The following is a 7,775-nucleotide window of genomic DNA, read 5'->3' as shown; positions in this document are numbered from 1 at the left end:
GGTTTCACATTTTGCGTTTTGCAATTTTTGTGGGCATTTTTTACAATTACACACAAGGGAGCAACTTTTCATGTCCTAATATAACCTTTCATTAATCATGAATTTACGTAACTTCCATCCATGGTATGGGTACTCCAGTAAGTATATAATGTACTTTCGAATATGTTTATGTATTTCAATCAATTCATCTTTTTTTAACGTATATTTTTTTCGCGCGATTCCACCATAGTGGCAACTATGAGTTTTTTTTTCTTTTCTGGAGTTGTCATAAACATTTCAACATTAAAAATACAGACTAGGTTATTTAATAATCTGAAACATTTCACCATAACATATTATAAAATGTTTTAATGTAAGACGTAGCATTATTCCCACATCTTTTCAAACCATGCCGGTAGCTAGAAAGAAAAAAAGAAAGAGACCACTAATAAAGCCCCCTAAGTAGTTTTAGCGAGGTAGGGGGCGTTAGAGATCACGTGACCACGCTCTTGTCTGTTTGCCGGGTTTTTGCTGGCGTGTTTTGTGTGTTCTGTAGGGTGCGGTTTTATCGGCAAATTGTTTAGATATTTTTTTTAAAACCCTGAATAAACTACCAGAATATCTAGGTTAAGAGAATGTCGTCAAAAACGTCAAAGAAATCTACCACCACAACTCATCATACCACAACAAAAACAGCTCAGAGTCCTCAGGTATCGACGAGTTTCAATGAGCGAGGAGATCGCGAGAGGCCTAGTTCACCTCTTAGTCCGACGAGGCTGACGCGTATCCAAGAGAAGCAAGAGCTCCAACATTTGAATGACAGGTTGGCAGCTTATATTGAACGGGTACGAGAATTACAAGTAGAAAACAATCGCCTCTCCATCCAGGTACAGAACAGCCAAGAAACAGTTACAAAAGAAATTACAACAATAAAATCACTGTACGAACAAGAGCTATCAGATGCACGTAAATTGTTAGATGAAACTGCGAGAGAGAAAGCTAAGGTCCAAATTGATGCTGGAAAATGGAAAAGTGAGTTAGATGAAGTACAGCTGAAGTAAGTCTTATTTCCGGAATCTCGTGTAGGGCTAGTAAAAAAAAGATTTGTTAAACATTATAATTTTTATCGTTATGTATTAGTAGTATAATAGTCAATTTTCAAAACGTTTATCTTAATTATTTAAGTATCACTGTCAGTTTTTAAATCATTCAGTTAGCAATACTAAGTGATGAAAAGTAAAGTTAACATACAGTTAAGTAATTACATTTACTGATTTAGAGTTATTGTGCTAGTTTGATGCACATGATGTGTACTTCATGAGGATAGTATAAAAGATATTATTATATTGATATTAAATTGCACCAGTTTTTAATTTTACTTGAACTGAGGCTTTGGCAAGGTGCATGGTGTCAAATGAGAGTTTGGTTATATACAGGGCAAATTCAAGAACTTTGGAGAGTTGTAGTTTATCTTACTGAATAGTAATTAAATAAAACGCATTGGTTGATTTTGAGATGGCTCTGCTTTGATATTTGAAAAAAAAATGGCATTCAAGTTATAACTCCATACTTGAAGTTGAAGAAAGTGTAAATATGGATTTAAAAAATGAAAAAACTCGCGTCCCTTTCTTTAAAAACTAGAAAATGGGGCAAAATTTATTAAAGAGATTATTTATGTTACATCATCCTTGTTTTATAGCCTGAATAGTTTAAGAGATTAAAGATATCATGCTTTACTGACTGAACTAGCTGAGCCAGTGTTCGGATCACATAGTAGTAGTACTGGTAGTCTACATTTAAACTTACATTAGATATAAGATGAATAGTTAAATTCTCATTTAGAGGTTGGAGGCTAGTCGTTATAATCAGTCAGTGAATTACCTTTGAGTGTCAATTAGTTTCATGTAAAATAATCTGTTAATTGAAATTATGATTAACATTATGAAAATTATCAACTAGTGTTCTTGATTATTCCAACTGTTCAATAATCAAAGTTATCACTAAATCAATTGTCCCAAAAATAACTGAAATAATATTTCTTATTATTACTATTTTTATTATTATTTTAACTATCTAGTAATCAACATATTTTCATGAAGATTTTTTTGTTAGTATATTTGATTAATTCAAGTTTGTTCAGCTTAAATGATTAGTGTTGTGACACAACAATAATAGACTTACTGAAATTAGGGTTTCCTGTTATTATTGTTTTTGGTTAATTAAACTATCTTAGGAATGGAAGTTTTACCGTTATGTTTCTTTGTTGCTAAGCCAAGCCTCGACAAATCCCGGGTGCCAAGTCAACATGATGACTAAAAATTTCCTCTTAGTGCTTAATATTTTCTCCCATTTTATTCATTTGTAGGGCTGTGCTAAATAGAACTTAAATCCAGGACAGTTCTGGACTCATGGAAGTCCTGAACTATTTTCACATCTTTGAGTCCTAAGTTGAACTCTGTTTCTAGGATTTTAATGGCAGATTCAACACTTCATGTTTTTTCAGGAATGAAGCTTTGCGGTTTCCCAACACATTACTAATTATGCTCCATTTTGGTTTTCTTCTTTCTCTAAATTCAACCAATCATTGCACGTGTTTAGACTCGTACAGGATCATAGGCAGTACTATAAAGTGGTTGCTGATATGCGATTGTTAGCATGCACTCACTAATGTGAAAGTAAATAACTATACATAACCCCCATTTTGTGTACAAACAGTAGTAAAGTTAGGTTAGGCACACCTGGCTTTTCAGTTTTTGGGCAGGCTCCTAGATCTACAAGGACTGTGTTAAACATCTAACTACACAATAGACTACCTCTACTCTGCCCACCAAGGGTTTTCTTTTCTTTTACAACTCATGAGAAATGTTAATTTCTTTTAAAGCCATTTGATATGAGAATTTTCAATTACATCCCACTAGTAATTTGTTTAAACAATTCCACTAATTCTCGGCTCTACTCTTATTTAATTCTTTCAATACAGGGTCAGTCAATGTGATGACCTCATAACCATTTTGTACTTGTTACAGTTATCATGCTATAACTTTTAAATTAGTAAATGAACGTTAACAAAATGTGGCAGATTATCAGTAAACATGACAATGCTTTCATACACAAAATATAAAAATTTTTTATTAAGTCGTAAGGTTTGTAAAGCAGTGTTTCTCTCTTTTTTTTTTGCATATCTTGCATATCCATCATGCAAAGAAATTTTGAAATTTCATATACAAAATCTTTATAATGGCCGGACAGTTATCAAACATTTCTTAAGAAAAAACTGTATATTTTATTTGTTATTTTCAATAATTAATCTGTGTACGAGTTCGGTAGATTTGAACGATCTCCCAACCACCATAGAAATTTCGAAATAAACATAAATTATGCTTCTTTCATTCTAGAGTGAACATAATATTATGCATTTATATATATATATATATATTTATTATTTTTATTTATATTGACCTTTCAGCTGTGCCTGGCTTACAGAAGTTAGAATGACGCGGCTCACGTGCACTCATGTTACCATATCAAATAACATAAAGGTGACCTTTGGTCTGTACAAATTAACTTGTCTCAGCTGTGTTTTATTGACTAGTATTTTGTAAAATAGTCACATTTCAATTATTAGACATTATATATGTATATAGATTATTGTTATTGATATAAGCTCTTAAAGTTATTTTTCCTAAAACACAGAACAGTAAGTAAAGAAGTAAAGCAAACAATTATCTCTTCTGGTTACGACCTTTGTACTCCGTTGCTGCTTGATGGAGGTTGTTAAGCCTTTAAAAATTTTGCACGTGGAGGACATGAAGCAAAATATTTTTTTTAGGTTTTATATATACTTTTGAAGAACTAAAAATCATAAATTTCTACACCAATACCACAGAATTCAACTATAATTTATCAAACGTAGTAACTAAGCTGTATTTGGGTCTAAAAAAAAGATGAAATTTTGTGCAGACTAAAGACACAACCTACCTCATTGAAATCTTGAACCAAAAGAAATGGTGCAAGTCACATTAGAAAGGCTGAGAAAATCACTTGGGGGACATTCTGAGCTTCCAATTGGTTATTCATGTCAGATATAGAAGTAAGTGTATATAAGGGGACATTTCCAAAAATTGGAAAGAGGTGGGCAGGGTGCCACTATGTTTGATTTATTACGTGATCAATATCTTAGCAAATAGAAAAGATGAGACCTTCTTATTTTATATTCTAGCTTTTAAATATCTGTAATTTGAGTTTCTAATTCGTATGAAACTGTTAACTTTTTGACTTAAGTTTCTACTCTGGCCTGTACTACTTGTTTTACCTTTTCTCTGCTCACTTGGATCAATTATAGGATACCTTTCTTTCCTGTATTCAACTTCCTTCCCCCTTTTTAAGAAACCTCTACCTCTCTCCATTTCTTCGTCTTCCTGTTTTTAGAGGTATTTCTGATTCCACTAAATAATGGGCAGAAGCTGCTTATCATTTACTGTTGTTGGCTTAGTTATTTCACTGTTCCAATTCCCTCACCACTTCTGTATCTCATCCTAGTCTCCCTGCTTGTTTTATATCCTTTCCATCCTTCTGCTTGACCAGTTTTGGCTTGATGTCAGACCTGATCAGGGCTTGTCTGTTGTGGTATGCACACTTTTGGGAACTACTGTCTTTAGATAGATACATTACTCTAGTTCTCCCCCCCCCCAAATTCTCCTCCCTTCCCTCTCTCAACTCCCACCCAGTTCACTTCCCTTCTCCTTTGGATCCCATCTATCTTTAATGTCTGGAAGATGCAGTGTCAAATTTTTTGCATGAACAGGCTATAGACAGTGCATAAAATCCTTCTCTCACCTCTTCATGGAACCCAAAAAGACTGTGGAATGGCAGTTAGTTATTGACATTTTCTCCATCGATTGCTTAACCTATTAAACAACATGCTATTTTAACTCCCGAGTTAAATTCATAATTTATTTAAACCACTTACTATCAATGTATTTAATGAAATTGTTATTATCAAGTACATTATAGTTCAGTTTTTTATTATCTTTTTTTTATTTCCAAAGAAACATTGAAGGCAATAATGAAATATTTCACTTTCATATCACGTGACACATGACCTATGAACAATGTAGAACTATAGTGAAACATAGTTTGAAGCATGACGGGGTAGTCATGTACAAGTAAGTTATCATTGAACTTTAGAAGTTACTACATGTATATGTTTATAGTTGTTAGAAAGGGCTTATTTTAAACTATAAATCAACAACAGTTATTTTGAAGCAGGCATCCTTAATTCTCGGCTAGATGTAACTGCTTATACTAGGGATGCACAGCTAAATATTTGGTCTTGACCGGTTATTGGACTACCCAGTAATACTCAGCTCCAGCTTAGTTTCAAAGTTAAAACAGCCAAATCCAGGTAATTGAAAATGGCATCTAAGCCCTAATCTTTGTGGCAACTTATTTGGTACTGAAAGTTATAGTCAGTAAGTGGTTTAATTAAAAAACATACACCGAGCAACAAAGACTGACCACCTGCTGAAAGTTGGGAATTCAGACAATAATGGAGGTTAATAACAGGCATGGCTTAAGAAGTGTATTACTGGGGAAGATGGGAGTTTTGAGAACAATAGGGGTTAAGGTTTGAGAAGTAGGGGGCTAGGCATTAATCGAAATAATGATGCTAAAACGTGTCAACATCACTGTTTCTGCGTTTACTTTTATTGGCCTCACTTTTGGAAGGCAAATGAAGCTTGATTTCCCATCACGGCTAGGATAGTGAGGTGCTATCTCTCTGCACCGCTGACCAGTGCAGACAGTGAATGGGCTTTTAGCACCGCTGACAACATTACCATACACAAAAGGTCAAGGCTTTTACCCAAAAATGCCGAAATGCTACTGTTCCTCAAATACAATATAAGCAAATTCCAAAAATACAGGCATTCTGCAAACTGGTGTGCACATTTTTGCTAGTTAATTTTGAAAGTTGAAATTAAAACTGGAATGTTCTGTTGGTGATTATTCTGTTAAGTGTAATAAATGTCAATTTTGTTTTTGTTTCTAATTTTTGAGTATGTTGTTTATTTTTTGGGTGGGGGAGGGGCAAGGGGAGATACTCAGCCCTGGCCGAAGGTTAGTGACTGGGTACTCGGACCCATTATTTGGCCAAATTTTACTACCCGTGTATCCCTAGCTTATACTACTGTTGGGTGCTTTATTCACGATACTACTTCAGTTGTTTCTAACATTTGTATATCCACCCTATAACTTTAGTTGCAGAAATCAAAATTAACCTTAGGAAAATAAAACGAAAAGCCCCAGAAGATGATGGAATTAACAATTTAATCCTGAAAAACCTATCTAACAAAATCATAACCCACTTATTAACAATTTATAATTTATCATTACTATCAGGATATTACTCATCTATTTGTAAATTGGGTATTATTAGGTCCCCAAGAAAAAGAATAACTAATCTCTGGCCCCCACTAATTTTGAGCCCTGAGATCTATTTAAGTAAATTGGCAAAACAAAGTTTAAGTTGGCAAGTCAGACAACTAACAAGCAAAATAATCAAATTGATAGTTCATTATTTGTTCATTGGCACTGTTAAATTTTGACAAGTATTATTTTGAATGCCCTTGACAAATAATGAACTGAATAAATAGAATATATATGCAATTGTTGAAAGTAATCCTTTTTTATGGTAGGAATGCCATTGTTTGAACTTTTTCTAACTAGTGCTTGAATCTACTGATAGCTGATTAACTTGTTTGACTTAGAGTATATGAAGTTGTAGAACTGTTAATGTTATGTTGTGGAGCTCACAATTAATGAAATCCATATTTTTCTTTGTTGTGAGTTTTTATTATTCACTCTGGCATTAGAAAGGCAATTAGATTATTTAATCAATTCTTTGACATATTAAGATTACCACTTCAACTCAGAGTTCAGAATCAGACTATATAAGTAAAGCAGGGTATAAAATAAAACAAGAAGCAGTAGCTTTGAGTAGTGGTTAGGGTTCTTGAATTGAACTATAACCAGTTATCCATATAATCTTGATGTTCTACTCTACGAATATTTACGTTTTTGGTAAATAATACAACATAACTCATAAACAATAATTAACCACACTCTCTTTCAAGGCTGTTTCTATGCAGCCATCCTAGAAAATATTATGAGCACTCAAAAGCACTTATTATAATTAACTCTTTCCATATTGGTGGGTGGATTTCACTGACCTTGAAACCCCAAAGTAACCATCAGAATTCCCATACTGTCACTTTTAATATGATGAATGTTTCTTCATAAAATTTGGAAAGCTTTCAGTAAACATTGGAAGTCTTTTGTACACAAATAATCAAATTATTTAATTAAATCTTTGCAAAAGATTTCTTTGTGAATATAGGGAGTTAAAGTGTTTATTTCTCCGAGTGTAAAAGTGATTTTTCATGTTAAGATTAAAAATACTTTTTTAATCTAAAAGTTTTAAAGTGTCATTTGTAAAACCTCTAAAATCTTCTAAATGAAATCTAAATTACCCTTTTTTCTTTCTAGAATGGCTGTAAATTGTAACAGGAAACTACATTTTTTCATATTAAGTAGCTTAAGGTTTTTAACAGAATACATCTTTTTATATTTAATTTTATTCTTTTATTGCCCTTTGAAGTGTGTCTAACTAATAATCCTGTGGTACAAGATGTAAATTATTTGGCATATTCCTAGTTCTCTTTATTATACTAACTCTTTCATCCCGAGCTCGGTCCCTGGGACTGACCTCATAACAATTTTGTGCTTGTTAAAGTTTT

The 7,775-nt window shown here is 33.0% G+C and overlaps 1 pseudogene; it reads left to right on the top strand.

Moving 5' to 3' along the window:
- Nucleotides 1-489: 489 nt before the first annotated feature.
- LOC106478632 overlaps nt 490-7,775 on the top strand; it is a 68,891-nt pseudogene continuing 61,605 nt past the window's right edge.

Source organism: Limulus polyphemus, unplaced genomic scaffold (assembly GCF_000517525.1).
Source record: "Limulus polyphemus unplaced genomic scaffold, Limulus_polyphemus-2.1.2 Scaffold235, whole genome shotgun sequence".
In the NCBI taxonomy this organism is placed as follows: Eukaryota; Metazoa; Arthropoda; class Merostomata; order Xiphosura; family Limulidae; genus Limulus; species Limulus polyphemus.
This window is presented reverse-complemented; position numbering and strand designations above follow the sequence as displayed.